Source organism: Phoenix dactylifera, unplaced genomic scaffold (assembly GCF_009389715.1).
Source record: "Phoenix dactylifera cultivar Barhee BC4 unplaced genomic scaffold, palm_55x_up_171113_PBpolish2nd_filt_p 000101F, whole genome shotgun sequence".
Classification (NCBI taxonomy): domain Eukaryota; kingdom Viridiplantae; phylum Streptophyta; class Magnoliopsida; order Arecales; family Arecaceae; genus Phoenix; species Phoenix dactylifera.
The window spans coordinates 1,078,697-1,092,620 of NW_024067683.1; positions in this window are offsets into that span (position 1 = coordinate 1,078,697).

Sequence of the window (13,924 nt, forward strand, 5' to 3'; positions counted from 1 at the left end):
TAGGATGGGCGAGCTAGGTGGGCCACGTGGTCTATAGTCGTCTCTCTTGTAGAGGATATCATAATAACCATCTAAGGCAGTTGTTTATTTCTTCGTTGGCTATTCTCCCTATTATCCGATAACAAGAAGTCCTCTTTTTATTTCTTCACATGAGTAGTTACTCCCATCGATCCTTGAGTAATTTCTTCTTTTTTTTAACTGTAATAAGCCATAAGAAACTGCTTCGAATACTTCATTTGGGATCAGATCAAAACTAGAGCCATTAGATTATAAGTACTGAATTTACAATTTTTTAGACCATAAGTTTCTCCCACAAGATTATAAGCAGGACCTCTAAACTATCGGATTTTAAGTGTGCTTTTCCTAGCGTTTAGATTATAAGATTCATCCATTCATTATGGTGAATATAATACAATCCACTAGATTGTAAGCAAAGTCTTTTGTAATTATAGTCCTTTGATGATAAGTTCCATACAATACATAGACCAGGTAAATAAACTCTGTCCATTCATTGATCCACAAGGCTTCTAGAACCACTATCATAAGCAGCTAAAATTCTTTGATACTTACTTGAGCCAACTAATTAAAGTAAACTATTACTTACTGAGTTATCATGCCCACCATTTTTGCTTGTCACTTTTTAGGTGAGGGACTTAAAATTAGAATGATATTATATTTTAGGAGTGTGAGTAGGGGCAAGGCCGGAGTTGTGGTACAGACTAGACTTAGATTTATTAGTTTATTTGTTAAATTTAATTAAATATTATGTGTAAATATGTTAAGTACTTGAATTTTAGAGTTGTAAATATTTTATTTTAGGATTTTATCAAATTTGTAAAATATCTATGAACATATCAGATATTTTATCTTGGAAATTAGATATTCAGTGCTTGTGTATGAATTACATTGTCACCAAATTTATGTTTAATTCACTACCTGATTGAAAGCCTTGCATACTTATAGAGAATCCCTATGAGGATGCATCGGTTACCATGTCTTCTAATCCTATATTAGGTTGGGGGCACGAATTAAATGGACCAAAATAATTAATCTAGTCAATTGATCTATTTGCAAGGCTTTTAGAGCCGTCAAATAATAAGTGGCTTTAATCAAATGAACCAAACAACTTAATCTAGTTCATTGACTGATCCCAAGGCCTTTGGAGCCATTGGACCATAAATGGTTTTAATGAAATGGAGCAAACAACTTAATGTAGTACATTGATTGAGCCACAAAGCTTTTAGAGCCATTGGATCGAAAGTGGATTTAACTATTATAAGTTTTTTTTTTAGATATGAAAAGTATCATGCTTTTACTATTTAAACATACTTAATCGGATTATGCTCATGTATAATATTTCTTTTAAAAAAATCATTTTTAGGAGGCATGGGCTGATTTTGTTTAATATCAATTGATCACACCACCATATATACATTTACAATGATATGGGACCATCCAAATTACAATCAAATTTGCCCTAGCATGATGATTGGAAATAATAGGTTCTCTTAATACCAAAACCAATTTTTTCTTTTCAAAGTTATAGATTCATGCCATTTTATTGTAAACTCGTGGCATTTCAGCTTGATACAGTTTCAAATTCTTGCGGTCTATATTGAAGAGCACCACCAAATCTTTCAACATTATGACTATTGAAAGAATGTCTATTATTGGACCTTCCAGGTACTTGAAAAGGATGTATGATACGAGTTTTTTAAAAAATAGCTTCTGCCTACCATGAAAATAATTAGTGGCAATACGAATATCTTGATGGCCTTTAGAAGGAGGTTCTATAGGACCTATAATTTTAGTACCATACATTTCAAGCGGCCAAGATGCCACTATTGGATGTAGGGGATTTTAGTGTTGGTAAATGAAATCATCATGAATTTGGCATGGCTGACTTTCTTGATATGTTCCATACAATCTTAAACCATAGTTGACTAAAAATATCCCAAACTTCATCTTGAGATGCATCTTAGACTAGATTGATGAGCTCCACATATGTCAAAGTGAACTTTTTACATAGCTTTGTTGCTTCTACAGGAGATAGGCATTGAAGCCACATTTTGATAAAATGAACAATGCTATAAAGTCTTGATCACAAAAGGGAACATCAAGGTTCTTTCCTTGAGTTGTAATTTTTCTGGCTTATTTTTTGATAATTATTGAACTTGAAATAGTCTACAGAAGATTCTCTCTAATCTTCTTCAACTTCAATGATTAGGGTGTATGGACTTCCTTAGTTCCTCAACCTTCACTGATTCTAGGATGGCTGGAGATATTATCCTTCTATTTCTTATAGTGACCTAAATCTGTGAAAGGACCTATTTATCAAGGCATCGAATTAAGAATTATTTGCATATTCGAGTATCAGATGATACATGGAGTTATTTCGGGATACCAATATCTAGTAAAAGATTAAGTTTTGTGGATTGCAATGGCTTGGAGCAGAAATTTTTTAGGAGGTTAGAAGGGTGAAAATGGAAAACTTTTTCTATGATGGATCGGATTACATTAATTAAGTTCGTTCTCTATGCTCTTTCTATCTATTTGATGTCCCATTGCATTATTCTTAAGAGTGTGCTTCTAAGGTTGGAAGATATAATCAGAAATTTTTGTAGTGGGGTTCATCAGATTCATTTAGAAGAGTACATCTATTGCCTTGGAATTATATTTACCAACCTATCCGGATGGGGGAACTACGAACTACTTCTTTGGTTGTTCGGAGCGAAGCTCTAATGGCCAAACATGTGGTGAGATTTATGCTAATGCAAGAGGGCTTATGGGTTTCTCTTATGTGATTATAGAGTTTAGTCGTCCACATCCCCTCCTGTGTGTCCATGTACTAGTTCACCTGTATGGAGGAAGCTATGCTCGTTTACACCTTTGATATTATCTAATTTTAGATGAATTGTGGATAATGGGACATCTATTGATATGATTCAGGATCCATAGACTTCAGACATTCTTATTGCATTTTGGCTTGTGCTAGTGCATACTAGCTCTTTGCAGAATCTCAAAGTTAAGGATCTTTTCCAGCAAGTGAGAATAGTTGGGACTTATCGGTAATTTAACCGCATTTCCCACAGGCACTGATTGACAGAATTTGTTCTATTCCTATTATGGGTGAAGATAGTGAGAATAAATTGGGATGGAGAGCTTCACATGATTTGTCGATTAGAGCAACAGACTTATATCAACTTTTTAAAGCTGAAGCTTTTTCATCTAGAAGTATTGGTTGAATTTGGAGGATTGGGGTTCATCTTGGGGCTACTTGTTTATGTGGAAGATCGCTTGAAATTGGCTTCTATGTTAAGGTACTTTACATATTCATGGTTTTCATATTTTACATTATTGAGACTTATGTCCTAATATGGAGGAGTCTATAGCTTATGTTATTTTACACTACAAGATACCAACCCAAGTACGGCAACAAGCCCCTATTCTTGGTTCAACTGTTGTTCCAAATTTGATACCTTTCTAGTTAGAGCTAAAAGAGAGGTTGTTATGATGGTTTATATAGCTTATATATAATATTTGGCTAGCTAGAAATGATTGGTAATGTTTGAAGTCCGAGACAGATCCTAATAAAAACAATTAGCTAGGATAAGGAGTATATTAAAGCAACTACCCCAAAGAGATCCTTGACGGTTAGGAAAAATTGTGGCTATCTTTTTGCAAACTCTGCAATCCTATAGATGAATTACTTCTTGTGGGAGTCATCAACACTTGGCTTTCTCAAGGTTAACTATATGGTAGTGTAAGATTGTTTTGTACTACAGTTCTTATGGTGGAATTATGTGTTGCTTGGGAAGGCATAGTTTATGTAACTAAAATTTTGAGGGTGTCTCATATTATCTTGGAAAGGAACTTTTTGATTGTTATTAGGTGGCTTTCTGGTTCAACATCTATAGAAACTAACAGTCATCCTTTGAGACAAGATTTTTGGAGAATGGGATCATCCTTTCAATCTTATGAAGTATGATGCGATCCGATAGAATTCGATCCGTATCTCAAGATTCTTGACTCTTCTTGATTTCTGGGAGGATGGTTTTGACCTGCTTGCAGGTGCGATTTTCGAAGATCCGCCTGTCAGATCGATCTCAATTTTGGATATGTGTAGGCCTCTGTGTTAGCTTTTCAACGGTAGGTCATGGGTCTAGAGGGGATGTCGGTATCTCGAGAGATATCAGCCTCTGACTGATGACTGTGCAGGAGAGGACGGGCTGATAATCCGACGAAATGGAGTTGTTGGTAGAGGCTGGTAGGGATCAAGGAGAAGAGGAAGAAGAGGGAGAAGGTGGCTGGCCTCTCGGGATAGAGGTGGTGCAGCCGGATGAAGGAGGGGGCGGTGGCCTTGGACAACGGCCTAGGGAGAGGAAGAAGGCGTCGCAAGAAGAGAGGAGAGAAGGAAGGAGAGTTAGGGCAAAAGCATTTCAATTAATTCTTCCATGCTGAAATAGGTGCTCACCACATCTATTTATAGATGGCTACCTAACCCCTTAACTTGACTTGATCTAATTGAATTCAAGAAATAACTAAACCTAAAGAGACTCTAATAAAGACCAAATCGGCTAGCCCGAGCAAGGCTATGCTGAAATAAAATTAACATCAAGGACTCAAAAGTAAAAATAACCAAATAATTCAGTCCGAGGCGGTCTAGTGGATCCAACCGCATCACTCCACCATGCTTCCCTTAACCTTGTCCTCAAGGTCGGAAGTCAGGAAAACGATCAAGTATCTCAGTCTCAAACTCCCATGTGGCCTGCTCTGCTGCTCTCCCCAGCCACTCCACTAGTATCTGGATTTTCAGTCGTCCCTCTACTCGTATTCTACACTTCGGCAGCACTCGAACCGGCTCCACTACCTCGTCCTCCGGTGGCTCATGTATGATTGAGCCGACAGATATCTTGGGTCCAAGCCGGGCCCTCAGAAGCGACACGTGGAATATCGGATGAACTCTCGATGTAGTCGGCAAGTCCAAGCGCTACGCCACGGGTCCAATGCGCTCCAAGATCTGAAAGGGCCTGTAGAAGCGATGAGAGAGCTTCTGGTTCACCATAGGCTGCAGTGTCAACTGTCGATAAGGCTGCGCCTTGACGTATACCTAGTCGCCCACCTCGTATACTGGATCTCTGTACTTCCGATCATGCAGCTGCTTCATCCTGCTCTGCACAGTCGTTATGTGGAACTTTAACCGCCGCCAGGTAGCATCGCAGTCTAAGAGCTCAAAATCTGCCTCTGTCCGGTCCGCATGTGACAGTGGATCATACACTCGCAACATCGGTGGTACTCGTCCATACACTGCCTCAAAGGGTGTCATCCCTATGGCTGAGTGAAAAGCGGTGTTGTACGAATACTCGGCCCAAGATAAATAAGAAAGCCACTCTCGGGGCCGATCACCAATCATACAGCGCAAGTACTGCTCGATGCAGCGGTTTATCACCTAACGCAGAGGCGGAAGGAGACTGCACAGGGCTTTCTTTGTCGTGGCAGACTTGGGGGTCGACTCGTGATAAACTGGGGTCGACTCGAGGCAGGTCGGGGTCGACCCAGGCTGGGGTCGACTCTCTCTGAGAATCCAGAGAATAGGTTCTTTTGTTGTTTAGTTGGAGTCGACTCAAGGATCCTTGGGGTCGACTCGAGCAGGGTTGGAGTCAACTCGAGTGCTGAAGGGGTCGACTCGCTGGGCGTATCAAGCAACAGACTCTCGGTTGTTCCAGACGGGTCGACCTGAGAAGCTCGGGAGGTCGACTTAGGTCGACTTTAGAGTCGATTCGAGGAAGCTGGAGTCGACTCGAGGCGACATGGAGTCGACTCGAGGTCGGGAGGAGTCGACTCTTACAGAATTTTCTGAAAAATGCTGGCGGCCTGATTTCGTGGAACTTGATCTGGGCGTGAAATCTGGAGGAAAGATGATGGGATTTGGATTGTGGGAGGCGTGGGAGAAAGGCTAGAGAGTGGTGGGATGATTTCAAAGGATTTAAACAAGAAGAAACTTGAATTAAAAAGGAGATAAGGAAGAGATGGTTGTGGAAGTCTCACCCAAACCAAATCAACTCGGCGGCAGGAGAAGGGGAGTCTCACCCCTTTTCTTCAGCCTGTTGGCGTCGCACCAAGGAAGAAGAGTCTCTCTTCACAAAACAAGGGTCTATTTTGAATGTATTCAAATGTTTTCTGAATTTTATTCTTCAAACCTTCCCTTTATATAGAGAGGGAGGCTGGGAAAAGATAAGGACTACAATTCCGAATTTAGTTGGACTCTAAACCAGATAAGGACTCTTTTTAAACCTTCAATCTTCTGATTGATCTCCTAAACAACTTACCAAATGGGCTTATCTACATGTGGAAGCCTTTATTGGTGTGAGAAGGAGAAGGATTTCAGCCACAAGTAATTTGGAATCTTCCTTGCGCATGAAATCAATTCCTCTCCCTTGGGACTCGACCCACTTGACATGTGGTTATTCCTAATTAACCAATGACCCACTTGACACCTTGAACTCAATCTAATTAGGCATCAAAGACACTAAACCATTGTGAATTAATTCACTTATTATAAGGACTCAACAACTGGGGACTCAATTTCCTTTGACCCAATGTTCATGGACTAAGGCGTGAGGAGGATGCTCCTGCATCAATTCCCTCCGGTTGGGAAAAGATTCGACTCCGTTGAGTTTCGTGACTGGTATAGCTCGTAGAGATCCGGGTTCAGTCGCTGGACTTCCTCCGTCTTCAACCACGAACAATTTGAAATCGGTCCGCCTTTCCATTTAACCAGAAATTTCTGATATCCTCCACGACGTGTGGACACAATTTGATCATCCAAAATGTCTTCAATGATGTCTTTAGGGACTGATCGACATGGCAGTGATTGTGGTACGGTTGGAGGATCTTCATCTTCAGCATAGTGTCCTTCGTAAAGCTGCAGGTCTTCAACATTGAAAATTGGGCTAACCTGCAAGTCTTCAGGCAAATCAGCACATATGCGTTAGGTCCCATTCGTTTCAGTACCTTGAAGGGACCGGCGTGACGAGGATGAAGCTTCTGAAAATTTCTGCGAGGGAAGCGTTCAGCACTCAATCGTATCATCACAAGGTCTCCTTCTTTGAATTCTAGGGGATGTCGCTTCAAGTCTGCTTGTTGCTTGTAAATCTCGGTGTTGGTGACCAAACGACGTCGAACTTCTGCATGGATATCTTGTATATGCTTGGCAAAGTCTTCGCCACCGTCACTGATTCTTGTGTTGATGGAGAGTGGTACAAGATCAATAGGTCGCCGTGGCTTCATCCCAAGAACAATCTCGAAAGGTGACAATCCTATGGTCCGATTGATACTGTTGTTATAAGCAAACTCGGTATGGGGTAAAATCAGATCCCATGACTTCACATGATCCCGGACCAAGCATCGAAGAAGGTTCCCAAGACTGCGGTTGACCACCTCGGTCTGCCCATCGATTTAGGGATGATAGGCGCTTGTGAAGTGATTGATTATAACCCTATTTGATTTTGATGAGCACAAAGCCATTGAATATATTTTTTGTTATACTAATGAATTCAATCCAGTATATCAGGCAAAATTTGTAAGAATCCTCTTTTGAGTGCATGTGGAAAATAACTTAAGTCAAAGGCTGAAACTCGAGTCAACTTCGGAGGATTTCGAGTCGACTCCAAGTGTTTCAGATGTTCTGGCACAGGCTCGAGTCGACTCCGGCACACTGCGAGTCGACTCCGACTGAGAATAGACAGCAGGACAGAAAGATGAATCTCAGACCCAGTCACCGAGTCGACTCCTGAAGAATTCGAGTCGACTCCGATGCTTGCCGAGTCGACCCCCGATAGTTCCGAGTCGACTCCAAGGAGTAACAGATAGAAAGACAGAGAAGTTGTTTTTTGGACTTTGAGAGCCGAGTCGACTCCAGAAGAACTCGAGTCGACTCCAACGGTTGGCGAGTCGACTCCTAAAAAAGCAAGAGTCGACTCTCAGAGGAATGCAAGACTAAAAGTCAGAGAGCCAACTTCGGTATCTAAGAGCCGAGTCGACTCCAGCAAAGTCCGAGTCGACTCCGAGGCAGTTCAACTCCAACGACAGAAGAGCAGTTTTTCGGTCTCTGAGAGCCGAGTCGACTCCAGCAAAGTCCGAGTCGACTCCGAGGCAGTTCAACTCCAAAGACAGAAGACCAGTTTTTCATGCTCTGAGAGCCGAGTCGACTCCAAGAGAATCCGAGTCGACTCGAGGAAGTAAACTCGAAAGAAAGACCTTTGGATTCCTGAAAACGAGTCGTCTCCAGAAGGCAGAGTCATTTCCGGATATTGGCGAGTCGACTCCAAGTTTGGCCGAGTCGACTCCAGAACAGGACAGCACCTTATTTCAAATTCTGAACAGTGGGCGAGTCGTCTCCAGTAAAGCATGAGTCGACTCCAGCAACAGGCGAGTCGACTCCAGATCGAGCGAGTCGACTCCGATCCTAACGGACACTGTGTCAGGAGTTGCAGATTGTGCAGAACGGCTCTAACAGTGTGTCTAACGGCTAGTTTTCGAAGGGGATTGCTTAAATAGCCAGAGTGAACAGTAATAGAAAAAAAGAGAGAGACTCCACTTAAAGCAAAAGAAATTTTCACCTACCAAAGTCACTCAAGAGTAAATACAAGAGAAAGATGGAAGAAGTGCATTGAAGTCCATCCTCCAAACGTCTTCCTCGCATTCGAGGCTCTCCTTCTGACAGCAAATCTTCAGCACACTCAAGAGGAGTTGCAGAGTTCGAGAAGCCCCTTACTTCACATCCAAAAATCTGTTTGAGGGCTTCTAACTCTTCTTTATTCATATTGATTATATTTGCTTTTCAAGAAGCTATCCTTGTACTCCTTTCAAACTGCTTTTCTTACTTGATTCAATCAGGGGATTGAATCAAGGGTGTTAAGGTTGGTTGGTGAGCCGAGGGTAAAACCAGCGTGTAAGGGTTCGATTGTGATCCCGTAAAAATAATCGGGTGGTTCTAGTCGGTAAGCCTGTGAAAACCGACCGAGTTTGTTGTGATCTCGTAAAACAACAAGTTAGGTTGTGAGCTTTAAAACAACCGGCTGTAATCCGAGGGATTATAGTGAACTCCCAAGTGAAGCTTGGGGAGTGGACGTAGGAGCAAGGGTTAGCTCCGAACCACTATAAAATCTCTTGTGTTTGTGACTGTTTCATTGTCTCTTCCATTCCCTTCATTCACTGCATATAGTAAACTAATTAATCCACTTGCAATAAGGTTTAATTAGTTACTCATTAAGTTTTTACTTGCAATAATTACTTAAAACCCAATTCACCCTCCCCCCCTCTTGGGTTGTCTTTTTGGGCAACAAGTGGTATCAGAGCCGGAACTCTTCTATCAAAAGAGTAAAAGATCAAAATGACAACCCCATTTGGATCTTCTCATATTGAGGGGCAATCCACCCATAGACCTCCATTCTTCAACGGAACCGACTACTCCTATTGGAAGGCTAGGATGAGGATATTTATCCAAGCTCAAGACTATGAGATTTGGAGCACCATAGTTAATGGACCATACATCCCATCAATTTTTGTAGAGAGTGTTACTATACCCAAACTTGAAAAAGATTGGGATGACAATGATATTAGGAAGGCACAACTAAATGCCAAAGCAATGAATGTGCTTTATTGTGCCTTAGACCGTAATGAATTCAATAGAGTCTCTACTTGCAATTCTACAAAAGAGATATGGGATAGACTTGAAGTGACCCACGAGGGCACGAATCAAGTAAAAGAATCTAAAATAAACATACTAGTTCATAAATATGAACTATTTAAGATGGAATCTAATGAAACTATCACTTGCATGTTTACTAGATTTACTGATATTGTCAATGGCCTAAAAAGCTTTGGCAAAAATTATACTAACAGTGACCTTGTCAGGAAAATTCTTCGATGTTTGCCAAGGTCATGGGAGGCCAAGGTAACGGCAATCCAAGAAGCCAAGGACTTGAACAAGCTTCCACTTGAGGAGCTTCTTGGATCACTGATGACACACGAGCTCACAATGAAACAACACAGCGAAGAAGAATCCTCTCATAAGAAAAAGGTAATAAGCCCTCAAATCTACTTCTTCTAACAAGGATTTATCTTGCAGTAGCAGCAGCGAAGAAGAAGATAATGAGAGAGATGATGATGAGGCTCTTCTCGTGCGAAAGTTCAGAAAATTTGTCAACCGGATAAAGTCCTTTCATCAGAGGAGAGGTCCCTCAAGTTCCTACAACAAGGATAAAGGTAAGAAAAGAAAAAATGAAGGAATCGGATGCTATGAATGCAAGAAGCCGGGACATTTCAGAGTTGACTGTCCCTTGCTTAAGAAGGGCAGCAAATATAAAAAAAAGAAAGTCCTCGTCTCCACTTTGTCGGACTTCGATTCATCATCATCATCATCGGATGAGGAACCAGAGGAAAAGGCCAACTTCTGCTTCATGGCGAATGAAAATGAGGTAACATCTGAAACGCATTTAGATTTTACCTTTGATGAATTGTATGATGCGTTTAATGAATTAATGGATGAATATAAGACAATAAATCTTAAGAATAAAGAGCTAAAACTAACCAATCAATCTCACTTCCATAAATACGATAAATTAATTAAGGACAAGGATTTTATCATTAAAGAAAATTTAGAACTTAAAACAAGCAACCAAATGTTAATTCAAAAAACTAATACCTTAATTAAAGATAACGAAAAACTAACCAAGGAAATTTCAGAACTTAAAAACGATAAACAAACTATAAGAGATAATCTCACAAAAGACTTAAACATACTAAAAGCAGAAAAACAAAAGCTAACAAAAGAACTTGAAAGATACAAACCTTTTGTTGAAAAGTTTACATATAGTTCTGAAAAATTGGAAATGATACTTAATAATCAACGAGCTGTGTTTAATAGAGCTAGTTTAGGGTATAAACCTAAGAATAAGCAAAAGCTCCTTAGTACTTTTTTTGTGAAAGCAGGGAAAAGTAAAATTAAGAATATAACCTGTTTTTGCTGTGGAAAAGTAGGACATAAAGCTAATGTGTGTGACCATAGAAAAGTAGGAGCTAAAAGAAAAATTAAAAAGATTTGGATTCCAAAAGGAACCAACTTTACTAACCTTGAAGGACCCAAGAAAACTTGGGTACCTAAAATTGTATGATTTCCTTGTGTAGGAGTGTCTTGCAGCCAAAGTTGACAAAAACTGTTGGTACTTGGATAGTGGCTGTTCAAGACACATGACGGATGACAAGGAGCAATTCTTCACCCTAGAGCCTAAAAAGGAAGGTGGAGACAATAACCAAGGTCACATCGTTGGTATAAGTAAAGTACAAATCACCTCCTCAACATTTGTTGATAATGTACGATTTGTAGATGGTCTCAAGCATAACTTACTTAGCATAAGTCAATTATGTGATAGGAGTTTTGATGTTCTGTTTAAGCCAACCCTATGCATCATAACCAACTCAATTGACAATAGCTTAGTATTTAAAGGAATAAGATGTGGAAATATGTACGTAGTAGATCTTGAAGATCTTGCCAAAAATAACCCTTGCTTAGTAGCTAGTGATACTAAGGTTAATGATACAAGTTGGTTATGGCACTGTAAGTTAGGTCATGCAAGTATGGATACAATATCAAAACTAGTTAAAAGAGATTATATAATAGGTTTGCCAAAACTAAAATTTGAGAAAAATAAAATTTGTGAAGCATGTCAATATGGCAAACAATCTAGGAGCTCTTTTAAATCCATAAACTGTGTTACTACTACTAGACCCCTTGAACTACTACACATGGATCTATTTGGACCAACTAGAACTACAAGTCTTAGTGGAAACAAGTATGGCCTTGTCATTGTAGATGATTTTTCTAGATACACATGGGTCATGTTCTTAGCTTATAAAGATGAAGCATTTTCAGTATTTAAGAAATTTCATAAGGAAGTTACTAATTCAAGAAATGCTTCAGTTATAGCTATTAGGAGTGATCATGGAACGGATTTGAAAATTATCTATTTGACGAATTTTGTAGTAAAAAGGGGATAACTCATAATTTCTCTGCACCTAGGATACCACAACAAAATGGAGTTGTAGAAAGAAAGAATAGAACTCTAGAGAAAATGGCTAGAACCATGTTGTGTGAAAGTAACCTCCCTAAGTACTTTTGGGGAGAAACCATTAATACATCATGTCATATATTAAATAGAGTTTTATTGAGATCCATTATAAAGAAAATACCTTATGAACTTTGGAGAAATAGAAAGCCCAAAGTAAACTATTTTCATATTTTTGGATGTAGGTGTTTCATTCATAATAATGGCAAAGATAACTTAGGTAAATTTGACTCTAAATCTGATAAAGGTATCTTTTTGGGATATTCTACATCAAGTAAAGCTTATAGAGGCTTTAACAAAAGAACCCTTGTTATTGAAGAGTCTATACATGTTGTTTTTGATGATACTAATGATATCTCTTCTAGCAAGAAAGTAGCTCTTGATGATGATGCAGAAATTCTTGAAGAAAAGATTGATGAGATAACATTACAAGAAGATGAACCAAAGCAAATTGGAGAAGCATCAACAAGCCAAGAGGTAATTGTTGATCATGGGCTGACTAAGGCTTGGAGGTATGCTCATGGTCATCCTAAGGAATTAATTTTAGATGATCCCTCTCAACCTGTTAGAACTAGAGCATCTCTTAGGAACTTAAATAATCATCTAGCATTTGTCTCACACTTTGAACCTAAAAACATAGAAGAAGCTGAAAATGATGTAAATTGGATAAATGCAATGCAAGAAGAGCTAAACCAATTCACTAGAAACAAGGTATGGAACCTAGTTGAACGACCCACTGAATACTCAATAATAGGAACTAAATGAATATATAAAAATAAACTTGATGAAAATAGAAACGTGATTAGGAATAAGGCTAGACTAGTAGCAAAGGGCTATAATCAAGAAGAAGGTATAGACTTTGATGAAACTTTTGCTCCTGTAGCTAGACTTGAAGCAATTAGATTGTTACTAGCATTTGCATGCTCTAAAGATTTCAAATTATTTCAAATGGATGTAAAAAGTGCCTTTTTGAATGGGTATATTAATGAGGAGGTGTATGTAGAACAACCTTCTGGTTTTGAAAATCATCAATATCCCAATCATGTTTATAAACTAAACAAAGCACTTTATGGTTTGAAACAAGCTCCTAGAGCATGGTATGAAAGACTTAGCAAATTTCTGTTAAACCATGAATTCTCTAGAGGGAACGTTGATACAATACTGTTTTTAAAGAAAAAAACAAAGATATGTTAGTAGTTCAGATTTATGTAGATGATATTATTTTCGGTGCTACTAACAATCGCCTCTGCGAAGAATTTGCTGGCCTAATGCAGAGTGAATTTGAAATGAGCATGATGGAAGAGCTGAACTATTTCCTTGGGCTCCAAATCAAACAATCTAAAGAAGGCATCTTCATCTGTCAAGCAAAATACATCAAGGAGATGCTTAAGAAGTTTTATATAGAAGGAAACAAGTCAATCAGCACACCATGAGTTCATCATGCAAACTAGACAAAGATGAATCAGATAAATCAGTAGATCAAAAGATGTATAGAGGTATGATAGGATCTTTATTATATCTTACTGCAAGTAGACCTGATATCATGTTTAGTGTATGCATGTGTACTAGATATCAATCTAATCCTAAGGATTCACACTTAATTGCTGTTAAGAGAATCTTTAAATACCTAATAGGAACAAAAACCATAGGTTTATGGTACTCTAAAGATTCGAGCATAAACTTAATAGGGTACACTGATTCAGACTTTGCTGGTTGCAAACTTGATAGAAAGAGCACCAGCGGGTTATGTCAATTCTTAGGAGAAAACTTAATCTCTTGGTTTAGCAAGAAACAAA